We start from the raw sequence: 21,527 nt of genomic DNA on the forward strand, positions 1-21,527 counted from the left end.
CATCTTTAAAGGCCGCCACTTATGAGGTTGGGATGGAAGAAAGGAACCTCATCTTTCCTGTCCTCTGTCTGATCCAGCCTTGCCTTCGATCTCCATGGGAAAGGGGAAGAGGAGAGTGGGGAGGTCAGAGGTCAAGAGGGGAGAGGAAAAATGAGACAATTTGAGGGAAATAGGATGGTTTATCAAATATATGGTATCTCATTTAATCCTTATTGTTGCTATTTAGTCGCTAAATTGTGTCTGGCTCTTTTGCAATGACCAATGACCTATGGCCTGCCAGCTCCTCTGTCCATGGGATTTCCCAGGCAAGAATACTGGAGTGGGTTGCTATTTCCTTCTCCAGGGCATCTTCCTGACCCAGGGATCGAACCCAGGGGATTCCTCCATTGGCAGGTAGCTTCTTTACCACTGAGTCACCAGGGAAGCCCTTAACCCTTATTACAACCATGTGAGCTACTCTTTTTTAAAACATTGTTCATGGAGTATAGCTGCTTTAAAAACTCTGGGAGATAGCGGAGGACAGAGGAGACTGGGTGCTACAGTCCACGGGGTCACAAAGGGTCAGACATGACTAAGCAGCTGAGCAACAGATAGTTGCTTTACAGTATTTCTGCTGTATGGCAAAGTGACTCAGTTATGCATATGTATATATGCACTCCTTTGAAGATTATTTTCCATTTTATGCCATGAAAGATCATGGCCTGTGCTATACAGTAGGTCTTTATTAGTTATCTACTTTATATTAACATACAATAGCGTGAGTGCCTGTCAATCACACTTTCCCGATTTCTCCCTCTCCTCACTGTCCCCCTTGGAAGTCAGAAGCTTGTTTTCTACATTTGTGACTCTATTTCTGTTTCATAAATAAGTTCACTTGTACCATTTTTTTTAGATTCCACATATAAAGTGATATCATGATATTTGTTTTTCTCTGTCTTACTTCACTTAATATGATAATCTCTAGGTCCATCCATGTCACTGTAAATGGCATCATTTCATTCTTTTTTATGGCTGAGTATTTTTTCCATTGGATATATGTACCATATCTTCTTTATCCACTCCTTTGTAGATGGACATCTAGGTTGCTTCCATGTCCTGGCTATTGTAAATACTACTGCAATGAATACTGGGGTGCATGTACCTTTTTGAATTATTATTTTCTCTGGATGTATGCTCAAGAGTGGGATTGCTGGATCATGTGTGTGTGTGTGTGTGTGTGTGTGTGTGTGTGTGTGTATTAGTCGCTCAGTTGTGTCTGACTATTTGTGACCGCATGAACTGTAGCTGTCAGGCTCCTCTATCCATGGGATTCTCCAGGCAAGAATCCTGGAGTTGGTTGCCATTTCCTTCTCTTGCTGGATCATATGGTAGTTCTATTCTTAGTTTTTAAAGGAACCTCCATACTGTTCTCCACAGTAGCTGCACAATTTTACTCCCCACCAACACTGTAGGAAGGTTCCCTTTTCTCCACACCCTCTCCGACATTTAATATTTATAGACTTTTTGAAGATGGTCATTCCAACCTGTGTGAGGTGATACTTCATTATAGTTTTGATTTGCATTTACCTGATAATAAGTAATACTCAGCATCTTTTCATGTGTTTTTGGCCATCTGTCTTCTTTAGAGGAATGTCTACTTAGATCTGCCCAGTTTTTTATTGTATTGTTTGTTTCATTGACATAGAGCTGCATGAGCTGTTTGTATATTTTCAAGATTAATCGCTTGTTAGTCACTTTGTTTGCAAATATTTTCTCCCATTCTATGGGTTGTCTTTGTTTTGTTTATGATTTCCTTTGCTGTCCAGAAACTTTAAAGTTTAATTAGGTCCTATTTATTTATTTTTATCTTTATCATCATTAGTTTAGGAGGTGGATCAAAAATGATATTGCTGTGATTTATGTCAGAGTGTTCTGCCTGTGTTTTCTTCTAAGAGTTTTGTAGTGTTTGGCCTTATATTTAGGTCTTTGAACTACTCATTACAAACTTTTCAAAGGAGGAAATTGAGATTCAAAAGGACTAATCGAGATCTCATACATGTGGGAAGAAATGGAGAGAGGAGAAAGGACTGAAGGTAGGAGGCAAGGGAAGAGACTAGAGTTGGGCAAGTTGATCAGAAAAGGGGGACAATTTTCAAAATGTTGCCAAAACATACTCATGCTGCCAGAACACCATGCTGCCTGCCTGTGCACCCAAACCGGGAAACCGAGAGGGAAGTAAGTCCTTGAAGCCCAGACTTCACTCTGCCTTCTTTCTCTGAAAGCAAGCCGATCCTGCTTGTGGTGCCCTGAGACCTCTGATGGCCTGTCTTTCCAGAGGTTCTAAACATGTGATCATAGAAATCATTTTTGGCTTCAGTTCTAAAAGAATTTTCAACAATGAAATGAACACTTCTGTAGGATAAGAACTTTCAAAGGATTTCATTTCATGTTTATTTTATTTACTCTGCACAATAGTGTGTGCATGCTCAGTTGTGTCCGACTCTTTGTGACCCCATGGACTGACTGTATCCTACCAGCCAGGCTCCTCCGTCCAATGGGATTTTCCAGGCAAGAGTACTGGAGTGGGCTGCCATTTCCCCCTCCAGGGGATTTTCCCAATTCAGGAATCAAACCCCCATCTCTTGCATCTCCTACATTGGCAGGCAGATTCTTCACCACTGCGCCATCTGGGAAGTCCAATAACCCTGCCAAAATAAAGAATTATTTCCATTTTTGTAGAAGATGAATCTGAAACTCTGAGAGGTTGAGTAACTGATCCAAGATCACACAGCTTGTGTCAGAACTGGAATTCTAAGCCAGGTTTTTGCTTACACACTCTTTTCACTTAATCCTGCTTCAAAGTTACTGAGGTCTATGAACCCCACATATATCACTCTGGCCTTACTCTTGGTTGATCCAAACATTCATGGTCCATCAGGGGGTACACATTTTGCATGAATCAGTTACCCAATATTGGGCATTTTATTCTTATTTGGCAGATTTAATTTTTGTTTTTTGGGTGGGAGGGGGTGACTGTTGGTGCCCAGATAGCATACTGGCCTCCCTCAAATAAATTAAACTTCCCATCTGTACTGAATCATTTGGCAAGAAGTGGTCCATAGCCAGTGCAAATATAAGAAGAATGCAGGAAAGGGTGGCGATGGGTGGGGGGCACCTGGGAGAAGTTTATAATGTGTGGAGCTATGAGAGCTTACCAGGTGGCACAAGTGGTAAAGAATCTGCCTGCCATTTCAGGAGGCTCAAGAGACCCTGGTTTGATCCCAGGGTGGGGAAGAGCCCCTGGAGAAGGAAATGGCAACCCACTCCAGTACTTTTGCCTGGAGAATCCCATGGACAGAGGAGCTTGACAGGCTACAGTCCATAGCGTCTCAGAGAGTCAGACATGACTGACCCAACTTAGCATGCACACGTGAGTGAAAACGTCTCATCTTTGCCTCCCACTAAAAAAACAGCACTCCCATATCGCTGTTCGCCCAAGGGAACATTCAGTCTCTATTTTGAGTCTATAGTTCCTTAGCCGCCCCACAGCCAGCACCCCTGCCCTGAGCCTTTGGCAGTCATCCTGGGACTAGGAGTAACTATCCTGGGTGGACACCTGTGGATGTGGCCCAGAGTTCCTGAAAGGAGGATGGATGGTTAACCACGGCCCACAGCTTCCCGGGGGATCTGTCCTTCTGCAAGCCGGTGGGGAGGGGAGGAACCGGGGGCTCCTGGGTCCCGGCAGTGCACTGAGAGATGGGTGTAAGCACTGCGGAGGGCGGATAAGTCAGAACCAGAGGGAAAGGACCATTCTGGAAGAACACCTAAGAAAAAGGAGCTGTCCTCTCAGAACCCAAGGAGAAGACAGAGGGCCCCCCAAACAGTCACACTGACCAGTGCTACCAGGCACTCAAGGAGGTGGGCAGAGGAGGGGGTGCAGAGATGTTATTTCTGGGGCAGATGGAACAGCCCTGACAAGCAAATGCCAGGGTCAGTGTCAAAATGGCATTCATCTTCAACCCTTGGTGGTGGAAAAATTGTATATATAATTTCTCTGAAACAGCACTGAGTTTGAGATCCCCTGCGGTTCAGTGGTAAAGAATCTGCCTGCCAAGCAGGAGATGCGGAAGACGCGGGCTGGATCCGTGGATGGGGAAGATCCCCTGGAGAAGGGAATGGTTACCCACTCCGCTGTTCGTAAGCCCAAAGGGGTAGGAAAGATGCTTGGCATTCTTCCCAGGTCCAGACCTCGAGGAGGAGCCAGGCTTGGGAAGGTTTTTGGAATTCTCTAAGGGGAGGGCCCTGGGTGTGGAGAGCAGTTTCTGCTAGGAGGCGCGCTACTAAGAGGCTTTGTTCCGGGAGGACGCGCCGGGGCGGGTCTGGGAGAGGGCAGGTTTGGTCCCGCCCAGGAGCAAACACTGTGGCCAGCCTCCAACAATAGTTGTGTTAAAAATCAGGAATGCAGGAACGTGCCAGAGACCATTTATTTTCCTTTGGGGTGGGACCGAGGGAAAGCCGCTCCCTTTCTAGAGCGGGACCGAGTGTTGTCCCTACTTACAGCAGAGTGCCAGTTCCCAGGTCCCCAGGGGGGGAAGCCGGCTGACCACCCGCCCCTTCCCTTCCGAGACGGCGCACCTTTCCCAGCCGCGAGCATTTTCTCTGGCGCTAAAAAGAGACACTCAGACTCCCAGGCCCGAAACCCGGATAAACAACCCATGCGGCTGCGTGGGTGTTCAGGCTTGGCTGAACTTTGCGACCCCATGGACTGTAGCCCGCCAGGCTCTTCTGTCCATAGAATGTTCCAGGCAAGAATACTGGAGTGGGTTGCCATTCTCTCTTCCAGGGGATCTTCCTGACCCGGGGATGGAACCCGCGTATCCTGCATTGGCTGGCAGATTCTTTACCACTGGGCCACCTGGGAAGCCGCTCTTACCCAGCCCTAGTGTCGGAAGATGGAGCGGTGGTTGGTCCCCAGAGCGGGCAATCCTGCGGATGCTCCCAGAGGAGACACAGACGCACACACAGACACACATACACACTTTGGGAAACCCCGCGCCTCCTTGTGGTGCAAAGAGTGTCTCCGCTCGAAGGAGGACTCCTGGGTTCGCCGCCCCGGTCTCCGTTTGGGGGTCCTCCGCTGTCTCCAGGCGCCTCTTCTATGGCTGGGGCTCGAAAGAAAAGGGGACCGAGGTTTGAGAGACTCTTTCTACCTTGGGATTGCTGTCCCCTGCGCCCGCCTCCAGGTGGCTCTCTCAGCCAGGGCAGGGGACCGAGTCGTAAGGCGACAGCCCCAGTTTGGGATCCTGTCCCAGGCGGCCTCCCCGGTAGCTTAGACCGTGAAGTATCTTCCTGCAATGAGGGGGAAGCGGGTTTGATGCCTGGGTCGGGAAGATCCTCTGGACAAGGGAATGGCGAGCCACTGCTGTATTCTTGTCTGGAGCATCCCAAGGACAGAGGTGCCCGGTGGGCTACAGTCCATGGCATTAAGGGGCGCTTAACCCTTTCAGCGTTAACACGAGCTTGCAGCGATTAACACGAGTGATGAACACTGTCGGTTTCCCTGCGACGCCCTGGGTGTCCTAGCGCCGCTGGCTGCTCCCACCATCCCCCACCCCCACCCCCCGCTCCCTGCATCTCTGGTGACACTCGTTAGGAGGATGAGCTCAAAGAAGTAGACCGAAAGAAGCCGGGGCAGCCAGGTTCCCTCCCGGTGGCCGGATAGGGTCTTTCCTCCCCTCCCAAGGCTCGGCGCCTTTGGGCTTCAGAGGGAAGCTTCAGACTCTTCCCGGAAAGTTGCGCTCGCATCCATCCAATTCTGCGGGAACCTCGGAGCCTCCCTGGACCCGCTGACGACGAGTGTGGGGACAGAGAGCAGCCCTGGAGGGCGTGCCAGCGGCCAGAGCGCAGCCCCAAGACCAGGGCGCCACTGCTGGCTCTGACGGTAAAGCATCTGCCCGCAATGAGGGAGATCTGGATTCGATCCCTGGGTCGGGAAGATTCCCTGGACGAAGGCATGGCAACCAACCCCAGTATTCTTGCCTGGAGAATCCCCATGGACGGAGGAGCCTGGCGGGCTACGGTCCATGGGGTCGCAAAGAGTCGGACACGACTGAGCAATTTCACATTCACACTCATTCATTCGCCTCATTGGCTCCTATGCGCGCACCCGCCGCGGCCTCCGCCCGGGACCCGCCTGGAAAGGCCGCGCGGCGCTCCCGGCGCTGAGCATCCTTTATTCCCGGACGCCGGGAAAGGGAGGCAGCGCCCTCACCCGTGCGTCCGCTCGCAGGTGCGGCTCCTCGGAAGCCCGCGGGGAGGCGGGAGCCGGCGAAACTGCTGGAAAACGGTGAGCCCAGAGCGGCGAAGCCGGGTGAATCGCACGTATGGGACAGAGGGCTCGGACTCTCCGCTAACCCATCTGTCCCCACGTGACCAGATCTCCCGTGAGCCCCGTGAGGCGCGTCCTTCCCGAGACCCGTGTCCCCACCCCCCTCTTCTCTGTGCTGCACCCCCGCTGAAAGACATGCACTCGGGATCCCGTGCAGTCCGTCCCTCCTGCACGCGATCTGGGCACGCTTCCCCCGTGGGCTGATTTCACAGGGTCACCGGCAGAGGGCAACCCCATTCCAAGTTCTTGAGGACCCCCAGCCCTGTTTCTATTCTCCACCGGCCCACGAGGAGGTCTCGCCTGTTTACAGCCGCCCTCATCCGGGTCTCTCAGAAAATTCCCGCGAGCCGGCCTTCCTCACCTGCAGTAATGCCGAGAGGAGAGGGTCCCAGCGCGTCCATGTCTCTAGCACGGTATGAGCTGCCGTCTGTCCAGAAGACTGTGCTTTTATTCTTCCCCTTGCCTCTTGTTTTTGGGTTTCCTTGGTGGCTCAGAGGATTAAAAAAAAAATCTGCCTGCAGTGCAGGAGACCCAGGTTGTATCCTTGAATGGAGAAGAACCCCTGGAGAGCGGAAATGGCTACCCACTCCAGTATTCTGGAGAATACCACGGACAGAGGAGCCTGGCGGGCTGCGGTCCATGGGGTCACAAAAAGTCGGACACGGCTGGGCGACTGACGCTGAGCCCTGTTTCTGTTTGAAGCAGCCACAGACTCGCCAGCCAAAGGAAAGCAGGCCTGGGAAGGCAGAGAGTGTGGCCGGGTGCGCTTGGGTGTGGGCCGAGAGAGCAGGACGGCTGCGCAGCCTCTGACAGAGGGTGAGCCAAGGCTTTTCCTGCTTTCTGACATCCCCTCAGTTTCCAGTTTTGTTGGCGTGTGGGAGCTCCTGCTCTGCCCTAGGCGCTCACTTGCACACTCTCTTCCTTAGTGGAACAAGCTCTGGGCTTGGAGCTGTGAGATCTTAACTGGATTCCAGCTCTTTATTTCCCTATGAATTTCCTTCTAGAGAAGCACCTCTTATCTATTGCACTCCCCACTATGCAATTAAGCACATCGGTTTATCCATTCAAGACATACTTCTATGTGCCAATCTATGTCCCCTTGCAGAGCTTGTAGTCAGACAATAAGCAATAAATATAATAACTAGACAGTGTGTGTTAGAAGGGGGCCGGTTGTACAGGGCTTTGCAGACATTTTATGAGTTTTAATGTGAAAGAAGTGGGGAGCCGTTCATGCATTTTGCTCAGCACGTAGGTACTTAACTCTTCATAAGGATTGCACTTGGCTGTGAATAGGGAGGAACAACAAAATGGGGACCATGGTGGTGATCCGGGGAACTTCTTTAGGGCCAGAGGTGAAGAGAAGTGCTCAGATTCTGCAAGGGTTTTCAAGGAAGGAGAAAAAAGATTCCTGCCCTCCTGTGGATTCCTGCGTGGAGGAGATCCCCTGGAGGAGGGCATGGCAACTCATTCCAGTGTTCTTGCCTGGAGAATCCCATGGACAGAGGAGCCTGGTGGGCTACAGTCCCTAAGATCGCTGAGTTGAAAATGACTGAAGCAACTTAGCACGCCCTCCTGTGGGATGTGAGGGAAATTGGAGATGACTCCGTGCAGCGGGAAGGATAGAGCTGCCGCTGGGACTTGAAGACTGTGGAGAAAAGGAGGAGGAGAGCTCCATTTTGGACATATTCAGGGTGCGGTGTCTGTTAGAAAAGCGAGCAGAAAGGTTGGCTAGGCAGACACTCATGTCCCTGGGTCGAGAAGGTCCCCTGAAGAAGGAAATGGCAACCCACTCCAGTACTCTCGTCTGGAAAATTCCATGGATGAAGGAGCCTGGTAGGCTACAGTCCATGGGGTCACAAAGAGTCGGACATGACTGAGCGACTTCTCTGGTTCACTGGTAGCCTCTCTGACTTGCCATCTCTCCTCAAATGAACAGAAACCTGGGACTCACTTCATAGGGTTTTCCTTGAGAAAAGTAAAATGAGGTAATGAAAGTGAAAATGCCTTACATGTAGTAGGTACTCCGTGTATTTTAAAGATACAGGTTTGAGGACCTCATCGTCTTTTTTGTAACTCAGGTTTCTATGAACTTTACGGTTTATATCTCTTGATGGTGTCTTCACAATTATTAATAACTCCTGATGCGTGCACAGTAAACATTTGTTACTGTCATTTTATGAATGAAGAATGTAGGTTTGGGGAGGTGGTGATTTCCTGAAGGCTCACCTCTGATAGTGGCTCCAGTGGCTAGTGTATCTGGGCATGTCTGTGCAGGCACTGGGCTGCCAATTTTATTTGCATCTTGCAACAACACTCTGAGGTGGGTATTTTATCCTCTTTTGCATGTAGGAGCACTGAAGCCTGCAGAGGATGGCGCGCTTAGTCAAGGCCACGTGGTGAGTGGGTGGCAGAAGCCGGGTCATGAAGCAGACCTCCTGGTCCTTGACTTGAATGATCTATCTGCATCCTCGGAGGTCCTTTTTGTCCTTGGCACCCTGGACTCTGACCCGAGCAGGGCCTCGCCATGGGCAGCAAGAGTGGCCGTCTCCTGGCTTTGGAGTTGGCCAGATCCTCTCTCCTCACACTCCTCTCCTACCAAGCCTGCTGCAGGGTGTGAAAGTTCATTCACTTCTTGGGAACTTTCTAGAGCAAGCTAGAGCAAAGCGTTTTGGTTCATTGCTCCCTCTCTTTGAAATGTTCTTTCACTTCTTGATGTGTGGTCTTTTGAATTCTGGGGGACTCCTGTGTGGTTTTCCAAATCCAGCTCTACTGTGAAGCCTTCTCTGCTTGTACCAGACAGAGTTAGTCACTGCCTAGTTCCCATGACACTTTGTTCATCCCTGTGTCACAACAGTGAAGAGTCTTCTGTGCATTTGACCGATGCCACCGTAAGACTGTGATCTTACTTTTTTTTAGGAGAACTTATTTTTTCCTGTCTTTGTATCTGATGTGGTCTTTGCTTCTGAAACACATAACTGAAAGAGTTTTGACCCTTCAATAATCACCGTCAAAGTATTTTTCTGGATATCAAATACTGTTTCAGAGGTGAGGAAATAGACTCAGAAGTGACTTCCCAAAGCCATTCAGCTAATTAAATATTGGAGCCTGAGCTCCAGGGAGCTGATGAGGTTGTGTATTGTGGAATCTCTTGACAACTGGTGACAATCTCTTGACAAAGGTTCCACACCACCTTTGCTTTCTCTTTGTGATGCCATCCAGGGCCCTTGAACTCTGCCTCAGATGATCCTGCAGGTGGCAACAGAAGCTAAGGAAAGGTTCAGTGTCCTGGCCGAGCTGGCCTGCAGGTGTGTGTAAGGAAGGAGGGGTTTTCTAAAGGTGGAGCAACATGACTTGGAGAAATCCAAGCAAGCAAGAACATCTTATGCCCCATCGCATGGAACTCAGCAGCTGTTTAGACACTTTCAGGGACAGCACTAGTCCTAACATGGAGAAATGTGCAACATGAAGAAAAGGAAAAGGCAGCAGAAATAAAAGGGCATCAAATAACGAAGTGAAACCTTATGTTTAGATAGAAAAGCCTCAGAATCCACCCCAAGTCACAGAAAGTGGGACCCTGAGGGTCAGTTTCAGGACCACTGTGCCTTGTTATCTGCAGAGCAGGTTTCTGTCTGGTGTCTGAACTCAGAAGAACCAGGTGTAGGTTCGAGGACATTTGCTGTGACCCAGAGGCTGTTTGGTCATCAGCTGATGGCCACCTGGACCATCAGAGCTTCTGGCTTGTGAGTCTGTGTCCCCGTCTCTGGCCTTGTCACATTTACCCAAGGCTCACTAAACAGCAAAGGGAAGGTCATCGAGTTTGCCAGGACAGGAAACTCTGAGTCCTGCAGTACCCAGACGGAAGAGTGGTCGCGGGGAGCTGGAACAAGGGGACATTGCCCTGTACTCAGAATAGCTGGGAGCGTCACTCAGTGGTAACGAATCTGCCTGCCAGTGCAGGAGCTGCCGGAGACACAGGTTCAATCCCTGGTCAAGAAGATCCCCTGGAGGATGAAATGGCAAACCACTCCAGTATTCCTGCCTGGAGAACTCCATGGACAGTGGAGCCTAGCGGGCTGCAGTTCATGGGGTCGCGAAGAGTCAACCACAGCTGAGCAACTGAGCAACCGAGCTTGCGTGCAAAGTAACTGGAGAAGGGGATTGCACGGACGTGGCGAGGCTGGAGCGGTGGTAGATGTGGGGAAGAGCGGGGCTGAGGCCTTTGTGGGAAAAACTGCAGTTTGTGCAGCCCTTGTAAGGCACTTCCATGATCTCTTTCCTTCTCTCTACATGCTAGGAGGTGGTGACGGGGAAACTGAGGCTGGGAGCATCTCGTCTACCTATCTGCTTACCGTGGAGCTGTAGTATCGGTTGTGTTTCTGTGATGGATTATTCTCTGCTTTGGCTCCACATCTTTAACCAGGCTACATGATCTGCTCCTTCTTTTTTTCAGAACATTGCTCATCTCCAATCTCGCCATCTGCCTTAGTATAGGAGCTGTTATTATCTGACTCTTTCTGGGGCTGTTGAGCCTCTGCATTTGGTCTCGCCCTTTCTTTCTCCCTGTTAGTTTGATATATGCCATAGAAGTAGGGTTGCCAGATTAACAGAGCGGTGTTCTCCCACTCCAGACTTTCAAATTCAGAGTTTTACAATATCATTAAATATTTTAAATAAAACATTAAAGGGAAAAGCAAGCCAGCACGCACACAGGCACACACATGACAATCGGAGTCTGGCTTCTTGAAGCCTGGGCTGGGCTGAACCACCGGGCTGGCCTGGTGGCCCCCAGTCATGTGTTCCGCCCTCACCTCCCCCCCTCCCCGCCTGTCCCCCCTCACCTCCCCATCAGCTACTTCTCGCTCATCACATGCCGCTGGCCGTCTTCCAACCTCCCAGCCCCACTGGCCACTCAGATCCCCAGGGATCTTTCTCTTTCCAAGGTCGAAGTGCTCTTCTCCTCCCAGGAACCCTTCCTGCGATCGTATCCAGAGCCCAAAGGAGGCCAGGGAGTGACTTTGAGAGGCCCCCTACCATATATGAAGACCTTTACATACAGATCTTTGCTTCTGTTTGGTCTCCTGTCCTCTGTAGGATGGTGAATCGCTCGAGAACCGCAACCCCGTGACATCCACCTCTGATTTCTGTATTGCATTTTGATATAAATATGTGCTCAGATTACACTGAGCAATGGAGTCAGGAAGGTTCAAACCCGTGTGACCTCAGTAACTGCAGGCTGGGGGCAAGGTCCCAGTGTTTCCCCACCCCCGCATTTCCTCACCACCTCCCTGTCCCCTCCCAGTTCTAGTTTCAAGCATTTTTCCAATTTGAGGCTTGCCCAAGTTAAAGCCTTGGCTCACGTATCCATCTTTTACAGAGCTGATGAGGACCTGAATTGGAAAGATATTGATTCTCTTTTTGGCCTCAGTCCAAAAAAGGTTAGCTTTATTCGGAAATTAGCCGGAGCATCTTAAAGACCTCCTCTTGTGCATGTTGAACTGAGTCAGAGCTGGGGCTTTGAGAGGAATGTCGTTTCATCTTGACAAAGCCCCACCTTTCTGTTTCTAAGAAGGAAAAAGTCCTGAGGAATGTGGGTGACTTGGGGCAAAAGGCCACTTGGCCCCAGGCATGATCTGCTTCCAATGGGAAAAGGACAAGAATCCTGGAAATGCCTGATTTAGGCTTGGAAAAAGAAAAAAGGCATAAGCACTGGCTGGGCAGCCTTCCAGTCTTCCTAGCTCCAAAGATTTCTCAAAGGTTCTTTCCTCGGGATTCCTGGCCTCCGCACCTGGTGCTGGCTGAGAGGTGCTGAGCTGGGCTGGGGACCCAGGCTGCCGCTGGGGCATGCCTTTGTTGCCAGTGGTGCTTCCTCACAAGCTCCTTCCTAAGACTTGCTCTGGGACCTGCCCTGACAGGGAACTTTCTGGAAGCCTGGTTGCCTTTGAATTCTGTTATTACTAATTTTTAATATATGCTTTTTAAAAATTGGAATATAGTTGCTTTACACTGTTATTGTGTTAGTTTTTTCTGCACAACATTGTGAATTCTCTTCCTTTCAACAGGAAAAGAGCTCATGACAAAGACTATGTTTGATCATTATGCTTCAGACCTCTCCATGGGGGGAAAATAGCTGTTTTTTTGTTTTGTTTTTAAGTTCAATAAACTTGAAGAAGCTCATTATTATTCATTAACTTCAAAGAGACAGTCCTGGGCCCCTTGGACAGGACTCAGAGCAGTTTCCTAATCATGGGCAGAAAGAAAAGGAGACAGGACACATGGGTGAGTTTTCCTGGATTAGTGGTTTTTCCTAAAATAGTCTCTGGTTTGCTGTCGGGGGGGTGGGGGAGGCGGGGAGGGGGCGTTTGCACGTGCCCGCGTGCCAGCTGCTGCTGGGACCCGGGGTCGCCAAAATGCACAAGGCGCAATCCTTGGTCCTCCCTGCCCATGGGAGGAGATGGGCTTGTGGGGAGAAGCGGGATAGTGCAGTGGTTACCGGTGCTGGCTCTGGGTCAGAAGGCCTGTGTCCTGGCTCGGCTGTTGCTGGGCTGTGTGGCATTGGGCAAGTTGCTTAGCTTCTCTGGGCCTTAGGTTTTGCATCCTAAAATGGGTTTCATTGCAATACCTACATCTGTTGAATGAGCTCAAATAAAGTGCTTCCCCCCAGGGCTTGGTCCTCGTGTTTATTATGATCATTCAGAGGGTGGGGAGGAAGTGTGTGGGAGCGTGGAGGAGCATGCAGCTGACTGCCTGGAGGCGGCAGGGGTGGCTTCAAAGAGCAGGTGACATTTGAGCTGCACCCGGAAAGGTGAGGAGGAGTTCGGTAGACCAAGGTGATGCTGGCTGAACCCAGGGAGAGGGGAGCGTGGTCAGAGGTGTGAACTGGCTGGAAGGAGGGCCAGGGGGGCTGGTGGGGCTGTAGCCGAGGACTTGTATCTGGCCTGGGGAGGGAGTGAAAATCACAAAGGGAGTCTGGATGGGGTCAGGCTGGATTGGGAAAGGCGTCCAGTTCCATTCATTTGGTCATTAAGTCCCTGTGACCACATGTGATATACTTGAAATGCTCAATCAATATTAGCACTGTTATTATTATGATGATTTTCAAGTCTTCTACAGATATTGTCTCTCTGAATTCTCATAAAACCCCTGCAAAGTAGGTTCTATCACCCCCATTCTGTAAAACCAAGAAGGAAGGCAGAAGAAAGTTTCAGAACCTGTAGAGTGGAGCCAGCGGATGGTGGAGTTGGACTTCAGACTTGAGTTTGTCTGACCCCAGAGTCTAAACTCTTCCCTGTGAGTTTCTGCTTTTCCACAGTGTTTAAGGAGGATGCCTTCAAACAGGGCTTCCCATGTGTGTGGTTAATGGGATTGTACATGAATGAGTGGGGCTTCCCAGGTGGTGCAGTAAAGAATCTGCCTGCGAACACAGGAGGCGCAAAAGACACGGGTTCGATTCCTGGGTGGGAAAGATCCCTTAAAGTAGGAAATGGCAACCCACTACAGTATTCTTGCCTGGAGAATCCCATGGACAGAGGAGCCTGACGGGCTACAGTTCAGAGGGTTGCAAAGAATAGGACACGACCAAGCATACACAAACACATACACATACAAATAATACTATACTATTTACTTTGAAAGAAATTCAATCAAAGAGATCCAATAGAGGAGTCTGACAGGCGCATGAGAGAATAAATGCACCCTTCGGTTGGGGTGTCTTTCAGGCAGCCTTCTCAGGCTGTATCCTCAAGGCCAGGCCCCAAGGCCCTGCCATCTGACCCCTGATGCCTGTAGCCCAAAAATCACCGTGGCAACCCCAGTTAGCATTTCTTTGCAGACTGCTTGGCAGGCCTGAGTGGTACCTGACACCCTCTGGGGCACTCAGCTTTGAGCCAGGGCTTGGCTCCCTTAGGGGCCAGTGCAGGCCAGGGCATCAATCAGGTCTCCAGGCTCAGACAAGAGCCCAAACATCTTCTGCTTGGCACAGGGCCTGTGACAGCGTCTCTCCCACCCATTCACAGCTGGCCAGGCCTTTGTGTCCAGGGTCACAGTTCTTTGGGGAGACTCTCACTAGGTGAGGACACTTAGTCCCTGGGCCCCTAGCAACCTCAGCGAAGATGCTGGGGAGGAAAGAACATTCTCTAGTGGGGAAGCAAGTGGCAGGCACCTGGGAATTCCCCTTCCTCTAACCCCTCCCTCATCACTGTTCACTGGTTCCGCCAATGCCAAGGCTTTAAGAAATCACAGAGGATCTGGTGACCTTGGCCCTGGGACAGATGCCCCAAATTGACATCCTGTGCAAGTGAGCTAACCTGCATACACGTCACCTCCTCCGAGAACCCTGCCAGACCACAATTCACTCTTGCTCCCTGTCTTTCCCTTGACAATGTTTATTGCAATTTCTAGGGTACGATACTAAGATTTTCTTGCTTACTGTTCCCTGCCCCCTGCTCCTGACTGTAAACGTCTTGAGGGCAGGGAGCTCCTGTTTGTTGCCCGCCGGCACTGAGAACAGGCTCTGTACGTGGCGTATGGGTCCAGTCTCTGGCGGCTCCTGCCCGCCTCCTTCCCTGGCCTCCTCTGCTGGCCTTGACTGTTGAGTTTCTCAAGGTGGGCTCTTCTGCTGCACAGCCTTTCTGGAAAGCAATTCAGCAATGAAGAGCATTAAGAGTGGTTTTGCCTTCTGGTTGAGAATTTCGCTTTCAGGAATTTCCCCTTCAGGAGAGGTTTGTATCTGGAGTTTATAGTGGGGGGGGGGGGGTCCATTTTCACTGTGGGGAACCTGTCTCTGACACAGCTTCTTCTGGAGGCCTTTGAATTAGCTGCTTTGTTAATATGCAGTCTTCTTTGGTTTCTCTGTCATATACTGAACGTGCAGAGAGGCTGAAGACAGTCAAACTGGATTTAACACTGTAACTCTTATGTATAAAGTTGTCCAAGGGAGGGGGTGTCCCCAAAGATAGATGGTTCTCAGAAGGAGCCTCTTGTGGTGCGGAGTGCATAAAAGTTGTGTAGGGAGCTTGTAAAAAGGAACATTGTGTTGGCCCCTTACCTCCCATTCTGATTCAGTAAGTTTGGGTGGTTTCCAGGAATGTCTGTTTTTAAGAAGCTTCCCAGTAAATTTCAGTACAGGGAGGTGATTTGAACACCATTCTTCAAACTTGTAATCCCCCAGAGTCCATTTAGTTTTTAAAGAATTCCCCTAGGCCTTATTTTCATGGGACTATTTTATGTCATACAGGATCTGTGCATTCAATAAATACTGAAATACCAGACAAGCACTCTTACCACAAAGTTAGAGAGAGAGAGAAGAGTTAATTATCAAAGACACCATGTAACTTGCATACCATGCTTTCAAGTGTACACACTGCATATAGAGACAGAAACATCTAGAATGACTTTAGTATGCAAAACTTGGTCTGCTCACAAGCAAGCGTGGGCACTTGCCTTCTTTTCCTGGGGTCTTGTGAACTGCTTGTATGTGTCCATGTTCACCACCCATCTCAGCACTTCTAAGACTCTGCCATAAAGAGTGATTTTAGAAGGAACTGGGAATTCCTTTTCATCTTTCCCTAATCTGGCTCCCTTCTCTCCATTCTGCCTGGAGGTCGGAAATCAGACTGCAGTTCTTTCCACTGTTAAGAAGAGGTCTGCTTGGTGGGAGGTGTTATTAATTTCGCCCACTGGTTCTCAAAATGTGCTGGACACTGGAATGACCAGGAGAACTTTTCAAAGCCAAATGTCTTGCATGCACCTCAGACTAACTCCACTAGAATCTCAAGGTAGGATTGGGATTCTCAGAGATCAGTGTTTTTAAAGTTCTCATGTGATTCTAGGTACAGCATGGTTGAGAATTAATAATTTGGCCTAAACTTCACTTGAGGTAGAAATCAAAGTAGTGCAGAAACTTTATTGAAAAGCTTGGAGAAAACCATTTCTTTTCCTTGTACCTTATTTATGATTATTTTCTGTGTCCACTTGTCTTCCTTTTGATTGGTTTGCTTTTTTTCTTTTCATAGACTTCAATTATTACCCTGTTGTATGACCCAACCAGTCCATCCTAAAGGAGATCAGTCCTGGGTGTTCATTGGAAGGACTGATGCTGAAGCTGAAACTCCAATACTTTGGCCACCTGATGCAAAGAGCTGACTCATTTGAAAAGACCCTGATGTTAGGAAAGATTGACGGCAGGAGGAGAAGGGGATGACAGAGGATGAGATGGTTGGATGGCATCACCGACTTGATGGACATAGGTTTGGGTGGACTCCGGGAGTTGGTGATGGACAGGCCTGGCGTGCTGCGGTTCATGGGGTTGCAGAGTCGGACACGATTGAGTGACTGAACTGAACTGACTGAATCTTGGGTGGGCTGTCTCACATCTTAGCTAGAACCACTGGGGCAATTCAGCTCACTCCAAGTGGCTCATCCTCTGAGAGAGTGGAAACGTGCAAGGCCTCCTAGAACCTGTGCCTGTGACCTGTACGTTGTCACTTCTGACACAGTGTCAGTTAACTCAGCCACCGAAGGAGCCCAGATCCAAGAAGGTGGAGAAACAGACCATACTTTTAGACAAGTGATGTTTTCAAGTCGTTCCAAAGCAGGTGGGCACAGGGACGACCTGTTGGTGCCATTTATGCAAACACGTCCATCACCGAATCTTCTCCTCCTTAGGCATCACGTGGTTAGAAGGCACCAGGTTCTGAAGCATCTTACATTGGTTCTAGACATCAGAAGCATCTGTGTGCACACAGGTGGGAGGGTAAGGCCATGCATGCCAACAATTTGCTTCGAGTGTCTTAGACTTCACCAGTCATAGCCTGGAGTACATCGCTGAGGGGGATGTGCAAAAGCATTAGAGAAATGACTCAAGGTATTCAGAAAACATCCCAAAGAAGGCATGACAGTCACCTTGCAGCTCCTGCTCCTATGCATGTGTGCATGCTCAGTCACTTTAGTCATATCTGAGTATTTCTGACCCCGTGGACTGTAGCCCACCAGGCTCCTCTGTCCATGGGATTCTCCAGGCAAGAATACTGGGGTGGGTCGTCATCCTCCAGGGGATCTTCGTGACCCAGGGATCGAACCTACATCTCCTGGTCTGCAGGCAGATTCTTCACCGCTAAGCCACCAGGGAGGCCCTTCTGTTTCTACACTGCCCGGAAATTCTGTTCGGGCTCTGGTTGCCAAGGAGATGCTATTGTTTCAGAATATGGGACAACTCTGTGCCAGTGCTAAACACCCTTGGAAAATGGCTTCCATCTCCTTTTCCAAATGAATAAATATAAGCTCTTTTGACTGACCTTTCAGACCCTGCACAGTCTGACCAAATTACAGCTTCCAAATCCATCTTCTAATGCAGATCCTGCACATGCACACTCCGCGTTGCCATGGACTCTTGTCCCTCTGGCCTCCATTCCTAAAGGTGTAGCTCCTCAATTACTGCAAATCCAAATCTTAGCAATTCTACCAGCACCTTTTTCAATACTGGCTGCTTGAAAAACTGTCACCATTAACAGCAACAAAAATGCACGATTCTCCCAAGTAAAGGGCAATCCACTCCAGTATTCTTGCCTGGAGAATCCCAGGGACAGCGGGTCAGTCCACGGGGTCGCAAAAAGTCGGACATGACTGGGTGACTCACTCACACCCACATGTCTCTTTATTTGGCATTGAGGGAAAAGAAGAGTGATTAAAGCCAGACAAATCTGAGGGTAGTTCTACCGTCCACTTGTTTGGCCTCAGACAAGTTGTTTCATTTTGCTCTGTCTCTATTTTTAACTCTCTAAAATGGGGAAGAGACCCACTTTCAAGGGGATTCTGATAAAATAATGTATTTAAAGTTCTTAATGTTTAGATAGGATACACGATAATTTGATAAGTGATGGCTCTTTTTATACCATGTTTCAAGTTATTATCTTCTTTCCTGTGTAGTCTCATGTTGCCTCTCTTACCCACACTTCTCCCCCTTTTAACGACAAGGGCTATGTCTTCCTTCTTATTCCTGTTATCCACATTTATAGATGAGAAAATGGAGGAACCATAAGATCTGGTGATTTGTTCATGGCCAGATGGTTTGCCGTGGTGGAACCGAGATTTGAATTTATCCTAGGACCTGCCACCTAAACCCCTGCCCTGCACTGCCTTAACTTGGTGTGGACTTCCAGGAAGGAAAGTCTGAGATTAAAGTCTATTTGAACTTGAGGGGCAGGATTGGAGGACAGGGGGAGTAAAGTAGGCAAAGGAGGAAAGAGTGGACTGGTACTCAGTTACACTAGGTCCTCTGAGTCTCCAAACTGAGACCCGGCAGATGGAAAGAAGGAAAGAGTCACCCTTGGTCTCCAGTTAGTCACTGCTCAGGGTTTGACTGCTAATTCCTCACCCTTGTGGTTGTATGCGATCAGCATGGAGGTGCCGGAGAAGACTCTGGAGAGTCCCTTGGACACCAAGGAGATCAAACCAGTCACTCCCAAGGGAAATCAACCCTGAATATTCACTGGAAAGACTGAGGCTGAAGCTGAAGCTCCAGTACTTCGGCCACCTGATGGGAAGATTCGGCTCCTTGGAAAAGACCTTGATCCTGGGAAATATTGAGGGCAGGAGGAGAAGAGGACAACAGAGGATGAGATGGTTGGATGGCATCACCGACTCCATGAACATGAGTTTGAACAGGTTCCAGGACATGGTGAAGGACTGGAGTGCTGCAGTCCACAGGGTCACAAAGAGTTGGACATGACTGAGCATCTGAAAGACAACATGGCCCCTCTGGTACCCTGCCACAGGAACTCATAGCAGCTCCAGGGCAGGAAGCCAGACCTAAAAGGTGCTTTCCCACTGTCTCTGGGAAAACCTGGCCCCGGCCTGCGTGGAGCTGGTGGCCACAGCACAGGGCAGGAGGGGGTTAGCAATGGGCCATGGTGATGGTAAAGTGGTTGGTGTGTGAAGTGGCTGGTGTGTGTGAAGCAGTTGGCACTAATGCCTCAGCAAATAAAGGAAATAGTCAGTGGGTGGTAAAAATGTAACCAGGAGTCTTCCTGAATTTCATGTTGATATGAGGATGAAGGATTTGTTTATTTTAGAAGCAGGGTAGTGCAAGAGGGATTATTAAGCATTCTTATCTCAGATCCCTTTAAATAATTCTATGGGTGAATTAAAATAAGAGTTCTAAGGAAAGGTGTGGACTCACCTGTGTTTTGAAACATGTCAAGTATGTGAGATTATGGTAGAAGAGACATTTTTCTGAGACTGACTTTCAATTCACAGTTAGAAAATTACCTGAGTTAGAAACTATGCCTTTGCATTGGTAACTTCCACCACATAGAAAGGCCCTAAAAATTAAAAAAAAAAAAAAAAAAGCAACACAGTTTTAAGTTTTTCTGGGTCTTCTTTAAGAAAAGTGTCAGTCGCTCTTTGGCCCCACATGAACTGTAGCTCGCAAGGCTCTCTGTCCATGGAATTCTCCAGGCAAGAATCCTGGAGCGGTAGCCAGTCCCTTCTCCAGGGGATCTTCTTGAGCCAGGGATCGCAGCTGGGTCTCCTGCACTGCAGGTGGATTCTTTACTATCTGAGCCACAGGGAAGCCCAAGTCTTCTTTAGGATCAGGCTTATTCTCTTGGGAAAAACTTCCAACCTTGAAGCTGACAGGTGAACCTCCCCCCTAAGATATCATCTTTTAAATCAAAAGGCTTATTCAGGACTGGAGGGGGAAAAAAACCTATTTTTTAAAATTAAAAAAAGTTGCAAGTTAGCCAGAAAAATAAGTTATCTAAACTTATGTTTGGGAGCATGAACTATTCTTTAATTTTCCAAGCAAGATGTCATGTTGCAAGCATAGTCCTTTATATCATTAACCAAGAAACTTAGGCTGGATTAAGGTAGTGAAGTTCAGTGTAAAAGTGGCGTCAGAAAGATGGGAGTTCAGCTCCCCACTGTGCTGATTCTAAGGTGCCAACTCTTGGGCAAAGCTCTCAAGACTATTTCCTCTTGTGTAAAATACAATCAGTTCTTTACAAAGTTATTATGAGGATTAAATGAGACCGTGTATGTGAAAAGACCAAGTACACACATAAGGGGTTTCATTTTACTTTTTAAAAATGGCCAAAGTTATTCATCAGTTCCTAGGGAACTAGGGTTGAAAAGCTGGATCTTGAATTGGGAAGACGTGGAAGCTTAGCCGTTGGCTGAGTGTGGTCTGAGATGCCCTGTCCTTTATCTCCCCTGTAACTGCTGCTGCTGTTGGGTCGCCAAGTCGCGTCTGACTCTTTGTGACCCTATGGACTGTAGCCCGCCAGGCTGCTCTGTCCATGGGATTTCCCAGGCAAGAATACTGGAGTGGGTTGCCATTTCCTTCTCCATTATCTCCCCTAGAGGTCACATATTGTTGAAAATGGCAGACTCTAATCAGCAAGAAGCCGGTTTTTGCTGATCTCCCACGATAGCTGGGGGCTTCCCAGGTGGCACTAGTGGTAAAGAACCCACCTGCCAATGCAGGAGCGGCAGGAGATGCGGGCTCCATCCTGGGTCGGGAAAATCCCCTGGAGGAGGGCACAGCCACCCACCCCAGCCTTCTTGCCTAGAGAATCCTGTGGACGGAGAAGCCTCTGGGGTCACAAAGAGATGGACACGACTGAGACAACTTAGCAGGCATGCGTGCATTATAGCTGGACACGGGGCACAAAGGGAGAGTTCCTGCCTTTGCTACGAGCTTTTGTGTAATTAGTGAGCTAAGAGAAATAAGAAGTTAGGGCTCTCCTTGGAATACTTTGCACAAAAGACTGCACATCCCCTCTAGCTTTCCCAGACTGCCTTACATTTCTACTTGACAGTCTTACTATCACCTCATTACAGGGTATACTCACCCCCTCCTCCCAAACTCTCCTTCCTAACTCTTTATTTCAATTAGCAGTAGCACTGCTCTCTGGGTTTTCTCAGGCATCCAATCAGCCTCATCACTGTACTGAGTATTTCAAATCCCTTCTTACACATCACCAATCTCAAGCAACTATCTCAAGAAGGCAATTATCTCCCTCAGATTGTGGTACAGAAATCATGGTTCCTAGAAATCAAGTTACTTAAGGTCACAAAGCTTAAGTGGAAAACAGTAAGCTTTGAATTCAAGCTCTGACCCCAGGTTCAATGTCCCTTTCCCCATTCTACCTTACTATTTTTGGTA

At 49.0% G+C, this 21,527-nt stretch overlaps 3 long non-coding RNA genes across 4 annotated transcripts in view; all 3 read right to left on the reverse strand.

The window, feature by feature from the left end:
* Positions 1–7,206, reverse strand: part of LOC139037197 (uncharacterized) — a 35,769-nt gene extending 28,563 nt beyond the window's left edge. For both annotated transcript variants that reach the window (XR_011490055.1, XR_011490054.1), the window contains exon 1: positions 6,729–7,206. This is a non-coding gene — a long non-coding RNA (uncharacterized lncRNA). The remainder of the gene's footprint in view (positions 1–6,728) is intronic.
* LOC139037198 (uncharacterized) lies at positions 2,407–6,461 on the reverse strand. The gene is made up of 2 exons (XR_011490057.1): positions 6,251–6,461; positions 2,407–2,684 (listed from the first exon to the last, which is right to left on the reverse strand). It is a non-coding gene; the product is annotated as an uncharacterized lncRNA (long non-coding RNA).
* A 7,526-nt stretch (positions 7,207–14,732) lies between the features above and the next one.
* Positions 14,733–19,697, reverse strand: LOC139037199 (uncharacterized). The gene is made up of 2 exons (XR_011490058.1): positions 18,738–19,697; positions 14,733–17,188 (listed from the first exon to the last, which is right to left on the reverse strand). It is a non-coding gene; the product is annotated as an uncharacterized lncRNA (long non-coding RNA).
* Positions 19,698–21,527: the final 1,830 nt, after the last annotated feature.

This window comes from Odocoileus virginianus, chromosome 10 (genome assembly GCF_023699985.2).
Source record: "Odocoileus virginianus isolate 20LAN1187 ecotype Illinois chromosome 10, Ovbor_1.2, whole genome shotgun sequence".
Classification (NCBI taxonomy): Eukaryota; Metazoa; Chordata; class Mammalia; order Artiodactyla; family Cervidae; genus Odocoileus; species Odocoileus virginianus.